Source organism: Taudactylus pleione, unplaced genomic scaffold (genome assembly GCF_031769625.1).
Source record: "Taudactylus pleione unplaced genomic scaffold, aTauple2 ptg000671l, whole genome shotgun sequence".
In the NCBI taxonomy this organism is placed as follows: domain Eukaryota; kingdom Metazoa; phylum Chordata; class Amphibia; order Anura; family Myobatrachidae; genus Taudactylus; species Taudactylus pleione.
The window spans coordinates 6,940,680-6,952,896 of NW_028285073.1; the positions used below are offsets into that span (position 1 = coordinate 6,940,680).

Genomic DNA, 12,217 nt, shown 5'->3' on the forward strand with positions numbered 1-12,217 from the left:
ATGCTTGGAGATGATGTCATCTCCAACAGACACTGAAGCCGGCCAATCAGGCAAATTGCAACACAATCCAGGTCCTCGCGACTCGGATCACGCCGTTTACACTGGAGGGTGACACAGGAACGACCCGTGGCCTACCCTGCAAGCTGGTGTAATTGGTGAATAAGCGATAATAAATAAATCTAATGTAATTATGTAAAATTAATAATATAGTGTTAAGAAGGTAAGTAAAAATAAATAAAATCTGGTAATATAAAAAATAAATAAAAGTAGAGGTGAAACATTCAATCTAAACAGAAATGAAAGATAAAAATCAAAAAACTATAAATAAATAACGCCATGGTGAGTTAAAAGCAAAACAAAATACTAACATTGATGGTACCTGAAAAGAAAAAAAGTTAGCAATGGAGTAACGGTATTTCATGTAAATAGCTCTCTTTGAGAATCGGTGAGGAGTCATCCGCGTCTCCAACGTACATGGCCAGAAATGGACAAACATCCTTGAATAAGTGCATTTATCGCATGAAACGCATTGAAGGCAGAAAGGAGATTCTGGAGTAACATCCCACCTGCAGCCGCTCACCCCCGATGAGTCCTAAACCACTCCGGTGATGGCACCATCGGCCGTCTGGCCAGGCACTCCGGAGACACGGCGAAGAGGAAGGCACCAATAGAGGGAGACCCGGGATTTGGAAAACGTTTCCAACACGGATCAGACCCGGGACAGAAACCTTTTACACCGCTCCACCAACCCAGGCTACGCCCGGGTTGGCACCGGTCACACCAGAGCTGGGTCTGTAGTGGACGCATGGAGATGATGTAATCTCCAAGCGCAGCTAAAGCCAGCCACACTGGAGCCAGGTCTGCAGTGACCCGGCCCTACCAGCATTACTGCGGACGCTTGGAGATGATGTCATCTCCAAGCGCCACTGAAGCTGGCCACACACCATAGCCGGGTCTGCAGTGACCCGGCTCTTCCGGCATTGCAGCGTCACTTGGAGATAATGTCATCTCCAAGCGCCACTGAAACCGGTCACATCGGAGCTGGCTCTCCAGTGACCCGGCTCTTCCGGCATTGCAGTGGACACTTGGAGATGATGTATTCTCCAAGCGCCACTGAAGCTGGCCACATCGGAGCAGGGTCTGCAGTGACCCGACTCTTCCGGCGTTGCACTGCAGTGGACATTTGGAGATGATGTCATCTCCAAGAGCCACTGAAGCTGGCCAATCGGGCAAATTGTGACACGATCCAGGTCATTGTGACCCCGATCATGGCGTCTACACTGCAGGGTGACACAGGAGTGACCCGTGGCCTACCCTGCAAGCTGGTGTAATTGGTGAATAAGCAATAATAAATAAATCTAATGTAATTATATAAAATTAATAAAAGTTAAGTAAAAATAAATAAAATCTGGTAATACAAAAAATAAAGAGAAAAATGCAAGTGCACACTCTAACTATGTAAACCTAATAATAATGCTGCTAACATGCATCAAAGAGGTTCTTAGCATAAAAATGGCCATAATTATGGGCCTGCCCACCGCATCCGGGTGACCTCTATCAGGCAGGTCCCTAACACTCCTATGGAACCAGTACAGGGCACGGGACCCCCCAGGCCAACCCAACAAAACCGCTCCATGGCATCACACTGGTGCGAGCTTACAAGTGATAGTTAAAGAGACTCCTATGTGTTAAGTCTTACATAAGCAAGAGGTTATATTTAAAAGTGTATAAAGTGCTACATATAGAAAAAACAAACTAAACAAGTGAAAAAGTGCACTTTATGATGACATGAAACAGTACAGCCACGCAAGCCCAGAGATCCCCGCTGCGCCCCAATACCAGTCCTAAGACAAACACACAGCATATATATAGTAGGACTTACCCTCACTGTGCCTTATTATTTGTGCAGTCTTGGAGTGCAAAAACTCCTTGCTAATTAAAATACCCAGGGACAGATGGGAGGGGTGCTAAACAAGGTAGAAGGTGTCTTGTCCTTCTAGTGTACATACATACACTCAGTACAGAATACATAAGGGCAGGGGCCCTAGATTGCACACCCTAAGCACAATGTGAGGTGCTACCTGCTGAGACTAAAACATAACTGAAAAGAAAAAAAGTTAGCAATGGAGTAACGGTAATTAATGTAAATAGCTCTCTTTGACAATTGTTGAGGAGTCCTCCGCGTCTCCGGCGTGCCTGGCCAGAAATGGACAAACATCCAGAAGGCAGCCATCCTTGAATAAGTGCATTTATCGCATGAAACACGTTGGAGGCAGAAAGGAGATCCTGAAAAAAGATCCCACCCGCAGCCACTCACCGCCGCTGAGTCTCAGCCCGCTCCGGTGACGTCACCATTGGCCGTCTGGCCAGGCGAAGAGGAAGGCACCAATAGCGGGAGACCCGACACTGCTCCCCAGCCTGCTGCTAAGAAGACTTCTATAGCGGTAAGGTAGGGACAGTTAGGTTTTAACATCTACATTCGGCTGGCTCCACCAGGACTCCTTCACCGATCTCAAAGAGAGCTATTTACATTACATTAGATACCGTTACTCCATTGCTAACTTTTTTTCTTTTCAGGTACCATGAGTGTTAGTATTGTGTTTTGCTTTTAACATAGCGTTATTTATTTATAGTTTTTTGATTTTTATCTTTCATTTCTGATTAGATTGAATGTTTTACCTCTATTTTTATTTATTTTTTATATCACCAGATTTATTTATATTTATTTACCTTCTTAACACTATATTATTAATTTTACATAATTACATTAGATTTATTTATTAGTGCTTATTCACCAATTACACCATATTGATTTTATAAATAAGCTGCTTTTTACTCGAGCACATATCACTATTTTCAGTTGCAGCCCTGCAAGCTACCCGAGTTGGATCCCCCGAGTCCCTGGACTCAGGTGGATCCGTTTACACTGACAAAAATCCCGGGTTGATGCATGTTCACGTGCATCAACCCGGGATTTTCAGGTCGGTGTAAAAAAGTTATAAGTTACATCCTGTCCTTCGCACATCACAAACTAAAACTAAACATCACTGTTGTTTTTGTTATCTGAGATAGGGTTACATAGATGCATATGGCCTCTAGTTAGTACCTTGTTCTGTAATGGAAGTCTGCAGAGCAGCTGGAGGACTCCTTTTTGTCTCTGTTCAGTTTAAGAGCAACTAACTGTTTACCATTGGAACGTGCTGTAACGTAGCTGGCTGGAGCCGCTGCCCACTTTCCCTGGGCAGGGAGCCAGTATAACACAGTGGGGGGAGATCCCCTTCCCCGTGTGATCTGAAGTCTGTTTATAAGGGGAGGGTGGGAAGGGGTTAACAGCCAAAACTGGTGTAAAAGGAATCACCAGCCAACTTGCTTTTATTTTCTAAACAACATGACACAATCAGATTGGTTGCTATGGGATGCCACATCTTTTTGCACCACTTTTAAAACTTAACTCATTCAGTGCAATAGCTGTTGATGTGGGATTTATGAAGATACAAAAACACCAAAGAAAGGAAAGAATGACACACACACAGGGTGCAAAAGATTGCTAGATTAAAAGACATAGGGGAGAATTCAATTAGCTGCAGGCAGAGCCTTAATTAGACATTTTGGTGCTCTGTGCCAGAAAGAGCATTGGTGCCCCCCCTATATAGTAAACAGGGACAGTGCGCCACACTATAGTACCCACAATTCACATTATGCCACACACTAGTGCCTCTTACACATTATGCCACACAGTAATGCCCCTTACACATAGGGCCTGATTCAGAGCCGGACGCAATTAGCACTCGCTCGTCCAGAAAATAGGGGTGGCTATTCAAATGAACCGTTCGCTCTTTGCGGTCTGTTCACGCCTCTAGGTCTGAACGAGCGAACAAAACATGCGAACGTAATTTTGAAAAAAATGCCCCCTGGCCACTCGCATCCTACGTCATGTCCGCTATTTATTAGATTAATCGAGTACATCGACCAGCGTATGAACTGCTCGCTATTCTTGTGGTTGGTTTTTGCTACCACAATTTTGCGAGCAGTTCTGGCTATAAAATAACCCAGTGACGTGGTCAATGACGCTGCTGTATTAATTATGCACACCCATAAAACGCCCGTTTTGACCTTTAAGCACGCCTGCGTTCGGATCTCCACTCCCCGTTTTCAAGCACCTTCCCCTGTTACCACCCACATACGCCTCCTCCTGTCACTCAAAATAGCAGGCATTCGCTATTTAGCGAACAAACAACTTTCGGCCGCACTGACTGGTTCGCGCATGCGTATTACGATCCGTACGCATGCGCAGTTGGGCAAACATCGCTCGGAACGAACGAGCAGCCACTTACGAGCGGCTCTGGATCAGGCCCATTATTCCATACAGTAATGCACATTATGCGACACACTAGTAGTGCCCATTATCCACATTATGCCACACAGTAGCAGTGCCCCTTAAACACATTATGCCACACAGTAGCAGTGTCCTTATACACATTATGCCACACATTAGTAATGCCCCTTACATGTTATGCCACACAGTGCCCTTATACAATTATAAACTACAGATGGGACTGCGCCTATTTATAGAGCCCAGTTGTGAGATGGCAAAAAATAAAATAGCAGTCGGGTTTCACAATAACATTAATTTAATCACAAATTACAAATTAAAATATACATATATCACAATACACTTCAATAAATATCATTAGGAGTATTTATATTACTAAGATCACAATATGGATAAATCGATCTATGTACTTGCATTCAATATAGTGAATAAAAACAGTCCTGAAAAAAAAAACAGCTGATGGAACAATTAGATATTGCTGATAATTAAGTGGTGCTCCACTTGCATATTTATATGTGGAAAGTATCCCGTGACGAAAGTTCTGTGAAATCACACATGCATAAACTGTTCCAAATAGGCAAAAGACGTAAGTATTTGTGTTATAAAGCTCTTGATGTCACAAGCTATAGCCGCACTTGGTGTACCTGAACCACGGGGTTGCTCTGGGAGATAGTCTGACTCAGGCAGCCCTGCTCCAGCAATATCGTCGGGCTCCTGTGTAATCCAGCTCTAATCCTAATATATTGGATGCAAGTACATAGATCGAGTTATCCATATTGTGATCTTAGTAATATAAATATTCCTAATGATATTTATTGAAGTGTATTGTGATATATGTATATTTTAATTTGCAATTTGTGATTAAATTAATGTTATTGGGAAACCCGACTGCTATTTTAATTTTCTGCCATCTCACAACTGGGCTCTATAAATTAGCGCAGTCCCATCTGTAGTTTGTGGTTTATCTTCTTTTGGGTGTACACAAACCCTGATATTGTGGACTAGCAGCTGGTATGTTAATTACAGAATTTATTCTGTGGATATAGTTAAATAGTAGAACAAATATAGAATTTAATAAAGCTAGATTAGCGCCGAAGTCAATTGTTTCCTTATACAATTATGCCACACATTAGTAGTGCCCTGATACACATTATGCCACACAGTAGTACCCCTCTCACATTATGCCACACAGTAATGCCCCTTACACATTATGCCACACTGTAATGACCCTTACACATTATTCCACACACTAGCAGTGCCCTTATACACATTATGCCTCACATTAGTAGTGCCCCTTACATATTATTCCCTTACATTTTATGCCACACATTATTAGTGAGCTTGTAAAATTATGCCACACATTAGTAGTGCCCTTACACACATTATGCCACACAGTAGTACCCCTTTCACATTATGGCACACAGTAATGCCCCTTACACATTATGCCACACATTAGCAGTGCCCTTATACACATTATGCCACACATTAGTAGTGCCCTTATACACATTACACCACACATTAGTAGTGCCCTTATACACATTATGCCACACAGTAATGTCCTTACACATTATTACCTTACACATTATTCCACACTTTAGTAGTGCCCTTATACACATTATGCCACACTTATTCTGCGTAAATTCAGAATATCAACATTCTGAATATCAACATTAACATGTTGACACCAGAATGTTGACATGTGTTTTTTTCGTGATTTTTAGGGTTTGGATTAGGGTTAGTTATAGGCTAAAATAATTAAAAAGCCATATGTCGACATTATGGTGTAGAAATGTTAAATGTTGACATTTTGAATGTGTCGACATGTTAACCGTGTCGACCTAATTGTATGTTGATGTATTGGTTGTCGATCTAACATCCATGTCGTCATTCTTACCGACAACATTCAGAACATGTTGACATTCTGGTGTCGACCCTCTGAATGTCGGCTAGTCATACCACACCCGACAATTGGGCGCCAAAATTTTGCTGCAAAAATGAACGCACCTATAAAGCCCAATTCCGTTTAACACGGCTATGTGCACTCCCGATTCTCACACTATGCAATTGAAAAAAATTGGGCACGCTAAGTTTTTATGGTAAAAACCGTGTCGGCCAACGCAGGTGTACCAGTGCGTTTGAACGCCTTTGCAAGGACGGGCCTAAATTATCCACTACGATGGCCACGCAGCCTGAGGCCTCATAGCGTGCGTGGAGGTTAGCAATTTCTGAGTAAAGTCACAGCTTGTGCAAGTGTGCATGTGGCTGCGATGGTACTCGATGTTACCATTGGTTTCGCAATCTTGCTAAACATTACAGATCTGTGTATGGTAAGGTGGGCGTCCCTGTGTAGTACTGTGACGGCATATCAATGGATTAGCATATCTTCGCAGTGAGTGTGAGTAATTGCTATTGCATTCACAGTTGAGATCCCTGCTGAATCAGGCCCTATGAGCGCTGTTTTTGATACTTTCTGGTACACATGCAGAGATACTGTAGAAATGCATATAATTGTGTGAACACATTACACAATATACGAGGGCTGATTGAAAAGTAATGAGGCGGCCTCTGTTTTTCTGTCCCATAGGTAGACGTGTCAACGCTATGCTGGTTATTGTGCAGCTTATACATCGATGTGTCTGAACCTGCGGTTGGACTGCCGTAGTCTTCTTTGTTTGGTCACAGCGAGTGGAAGATCTTTGTACGTTTCGTCATGGCGGATGAGGAAGACGTGTCTGTGAGATTACGTCAGAGATGTGTGATTGAATTTTGTGTTAAACTTGGAAAAGCGGAAATGAAACTCATGAAATGTTACGGCAAGCGTACGGTGGAGAAACAATTATCCATGCTGCAGTATTTTGGTGGTGGAAGCACTTCAAAGAGGGTAATACGCGAGTGACAGATGAAGCGCATTCTGGGAGACCATCCACCGCGGTTACAGATGTCAATGTTGACAAAGCTGCGGAGATGTTGCAAAATGACAGAAGGATAACTTTACACACACTTTCGGCTTCACTTGGCATCTCATTCCAACGGGTTCAGCATATTGTAACAAGGGAGCTGAAATGCATCAGGTGTGTGCCAGGTGGGTACCCAGAAATCTCACAGAAGAACAGATGCGACGACGAGTTGAACTGTGCAAGAACACTGGGCCTGATTCAGAGGCGCTCGCAAAAAGCGAGCGCTCGCTCTGAATCAGGGCGGGCGCTTGGATTTTAAGTTGCGGCTTCCTGGCCGCTCGCATAGCTGTGGGTTACAACCCACAGCTTATGCGAGCGGCCATGATGATGGTCGCGAGGTCAAGACCATTGCGACCATCGGGCTTGCGATGAGACCCTTGCGGTAGGGTCTCGTTGCCGCAAGCCCCAGTGGACTTCCTGCACTATTAGAGCAGGAAGTCCACCTACTGACATCACTAGTGATGTCAGTAGGGCCGCCCACAAATGGCAGCCGTTCCTACAAAATGGGGTGAGCCGCCCCTTTTGTAGTGAGTCCCGGAGCGAGTGCTTTTTGCGCTCGCTCCAGGGCTCGTGCATGTGCACTGGGCCACCATCGACCCGCTTGTGAGCACATAGAACTTGCGAGCTGGTCTGATTCAGGCCCAATGTTCGAATGGCTTCTGCTGTTCTTTGATGCACATAGTATGATCCTACAGCACTGTGCTCCCCGTGGACAGACATTTGGTGACTACTATACAAACGTCTTGAAAACCATTTGCATGGAGCCATGAGGAAGAAAAGACCATATTTTCTGAAAAAATAGTGTTTTTTGCTCCAAGACAATGGCCGCCCACATGTTACTGCTGTTACATTGGCAGCACATGAATGGGACAGCCCTGGAACACCCTCCATATTGCCCGGCATTCCCAACCCTGAAAAAACAACTGTGCGGAAAGAAGTTCTCAACAGATGATGAAGTGAAAAATGCCACAGCTGCAACACTAAGGAGCGCATTCAGACCCGCTCACTAAGATGCATACTCTCGCTGCTGCCGATGGCGTGCAGTGTGTATGCATTGTGCGCATGCATCGCAGTGCGCGTGCACATACCTTAGCGAAAGTTCACAATGCATTCGCTCACTGCGCATAGACAGCCCAGCAGAGTGAGTGACAGGAGAAGCCGTTTGTAGGTGGTAACAGGGGCATTAAAAACGAGAGAGTGGAGGTGCAAATGCAGGCGTGCCTGAGCATCCCAACGGCATTTTATAGGAGTGCATAATTATAAGACAGCATCATAGTACACGTCACCTGGCTTGTTTTTACACTGAAGTGCTCGCAGTGCTTGCGGAAGGGTATTGTCAACCTCAACTCCGATGTACCGATGGTTGCATACACTTCCTGGACATGACGTGCACAAGTGGGCGTCTTAAAACAGGCTGGCGGGTGTCTGCATACACTATGTGATCGCTCTCTAAGAAATACTGGGCGAGCTAATGTATTGCTGTGCGGCAGCACTGCCTACGCAATTTGTATACACATCGTGCGAGCGGCTCTGAATCAGGCCCTAGGGGCTCTATTCATTAACATTATTTTTACTAAAATAAAGTGAAAAAGGGTGTTTTCGCACCCTTTTCACATTATTTTAGTTTCACCTAAATTTACTAAAGGGCAATTGGAGTGTATGTTTGTTTTAATGAGCAGCCAATGAGAGTCTGTCAGACTCTCATTGGCTGCTGCACCCACTACACCCACTGCCACTCCATCTTCCGGCTCCCGCAGTGGGTAATGGGAGAGACGTCATGACGTCTCTCCCATAATGCAGAGCGGCCCGCCCGGGAGGACAGACTGAGGAGCGGATGGCGACGGCGGAGCAGGAGACGGAGCGGAGATTCAGGTAAGTATTTTTTTTTTTTTTTTATTACATGTGTATGTACTCGGGGGGGTCAAAGGGGGGACTGCTACTAGGGGCACTACAAGGGGGTGGGTACTACTGGGGGCACTGCATAGGGGGGAACCTCAACTGAGGGCACAACAAGGGGGGACTACTACTAGGGGCACTACAAGGAGAGGGACTAGCACTGGGGGCATTGCATCGGTGGACCACTACTGGGGTCACTCTATAAAGGACAATACTGGAGGTACTGCATAGGAGGGAGAACTACAACTGGGGCCACTGTTTAAAGGGGTACCACTATTGGGGGCACTGCATGGGGGGACTACTACTGGGGGCACTATATAAGGGGCACTGCATAGGGGGTACCACTACTGGGGGCACTGCATAGGGGGGAGTACTACTTGGAGCACTATATAAGGGGCTTACTACTGGGGGCAAAAGGGGCACTGCACAGGGGGGACCACTACTGGGGGCACTATATAAGGGGCACTGCATAGGGGGTACCACTATTGGGGGCACTGCATAGGGGAGCACCAAAAAATGTACTCGCTTACCAAACAATTTGGGCTAGGGCCGGCCATAATAATAACACCACCTGGAGGTGGTGTTATCCAGGCTTTCACCCAGTTACCGGATTCCTGCTCTGCTCTATCAGACAGGGCAGAGCCAGGAGCCGGCCCCAGTGATCAGCTGTGTGGACCACAAGCTGATCACTGCAAAAAAAAAAAAACTTACTCGGTCAGCTGGTCTCCCGGCTCCTGCACAGTGACCCTAGTCAGCTGCTGCATTAAACAGCTGACCGGGTCACAGTGCAGGATAGGAGACCAGCTGACCGGAGCCCCGAAGGGAGGACATCACCGGAGCAGCGATGACCTGACTGGAGGTAAGTAAAAGCAAGGGGGGGTCGTGGGGAGGGGCGGCCGCAGGGGGGGTAGTGGCGGCCGGTCGGCACATGCGCGAAACCTTGCTACTGTATTTTATCCGAAAAATACAGTGATAAAGATGAGGAGGGATTCACAGGGACAGAGCTTTATCGCAAGCTCTGTACCTGCAAGGGATTTTTAATGCGAATTCAGTCGGAAATATCGCACTACAATCTGCGGATTGTAGTAAATAGAGCCCTAAAGTGATGTCATAAAGCAGTTTATTGCATGTCTTTGAATCATTGCAAAAATTTACTGAATATGAAAGACGCTACTTTGAAAAAGAAAAATGTTCAGATCCTGTGGAGTCATCTGATTCTGAATAAAAAAATCAGCCTCATTACTTTTCTATCAGCCCTCGTATATACTGTATACTCTTTATTATTTCTCTGACGTGTACTATTTTAGGAGACATCCCAGCTCAGGATTAAAAGCCTTGAGGTCAGACAAGCACAATTCAATTTATTCTCTGGTACGCAGACTACATTTATTCTATTAAATATTGTTTATATCAAATTTACACTACAGTCTGCACTATGTTTAGCGTCCCGTGTCTTTCTAGAAAATAACTCAATGGAATGTGAGTTTGTTTTATAAAATGCAACATATCAGAATACAAATTTATAGATTATGTGAAAGAAAGATAATAGATGCTGTATTACAATAGGGGTACTGTAGGTGTCTGTCAAAAACATCACACTACTCCGGTCCCATGTGGCATATATTAAAACTTTTATTTATTAATTGAAGTATTGTTATCTTAGAATAACAATACTTCAATCTTAGCATTATATTGTAATCCAATATCCCTGCCACGACTTAGGGCCTCATTCAGAGGGGCACGTAGTGGCAATGTCACCCACAAGCGGACAAGTTTTCAGTCTATGCATGTGTCCCGATTTATTACCGCTCTAAGGGTCCTCACTGCCAGCAATGGGCACTGTATCGGTGTTGCCATCTATAGATGGTGCAAGTGGTACAGTTAGGGATGGAGCGATGCTCTAAGCAAAGTATGCAGTGCAGGATGGCGTCAGGCTGGAGTGGCGCCTTCGACACTCTGCCAGCTTCATGAATCTTGCTGGGTCTCCTACCCCTCTGATCCCGTCTCCCCTGCTCCATCCATCCCTGCACTGCCCCATTGATTTTTTATTTTTTTTTGTTAGGCTTCCATATATGTTACTTTTTATCATAAACATTTAGGATTAGGGAGGGCAGTTTAATGTTCCTTTTATTTTTTCCTAAAATATCTGTTCCTCCACAATACCCACCATATGCCAATCACCAAGACTGCAAACACTGCATCAATTATAATCACAAATGAAATATTGACAAGATAATTTGCACATATGCCAATTATTTTGCCCACAATGCACCATGTAAGCAACTGATGCAGCTTACACACAGGAACCAACAAATAGTGACCAGCACATAGCAAGTATTATAAAAGTGGAAATACATTAGGGAAAAAAAAATTATGGTTTCCCTAATCCTACTGGTGTGTGATTTAAACTACCTCCAGTGTAAGTTTTTAGTTTGATTTCTGCTATGTGAGGGCTTGGGTATGATCCTGCTCTCCCCCCAAGGCTTTTTTCTTTCTGGGAAGAACTAAAGTATGCATTTGGAATCCGCAGATGGATGCATTGATAACTTTGGGGTGATTGTCATATCATATGCATGGGGTTGTGAACAAGATAATTTGCAAAAATGCCAATTGGTATACTGACAATGCACCATGATTGTAATTGTTGCATTCCATTCCTGCGTAGTGTACATATAAAAATCAATAAATAGTGATTTGCATATAGTAAGTAATATAAACAAAAAATATATCAGATAGAAAAAAAATACTCTCCGTAATCCCACTGGTGTGTGATTTAAACTACCCCCAGTGTAGTTTTCCTTTCATTCAAATTTATCTTAAATGGGGGTTTTTGGTTTAGAACCTTCGGTTGCCTGTTCACCAAACCTCCTGAGGCTTTCTGCCTTCTGGGGCAGAGCTGAAGAATCCGTTCCCCAGAGGGATGCTTTGGCCAACCTTGGGGTGAAAGTCAGTGGTAGACACAAATCAATAAATAGTAATTTGCATACAGTAAATATTATAAAGGAAAGAAATGTATTGGATGAAACATTAA

The 12,217-nt window shown here is 44.3% G+C and overlaps 1 protein-coding gene across 3 annotated transcripts in view; it reads right to left on the minus strand.

The window, feature by feature from the left end:
- LOC148478216 (membrane-spanning 4-domains subfamily A member 4A-like) overlaps positions 1–3,271 on the minus strand; it is a 68,204-nt gene extending 64,933 nt beyond the window's left edge. For 2 of the 3 annotated variants that reach the window (XM_088455791.1, XM_088455789.1), the window contains exon 1: positions 3,107–3,271. The gene's annotated coding sequence lies outside the window, so the exon portion shown is untranslated. Of the gene's footprint in view, positions 1–1,882; positions 1,905–3,106 lie in introns of those variants that run through there. The other variant, XM_088455790.1, reaches the window with a different exon arrangement.
- Positions 3,272–12,217: the final 8,946 nt, after the last annotated feature.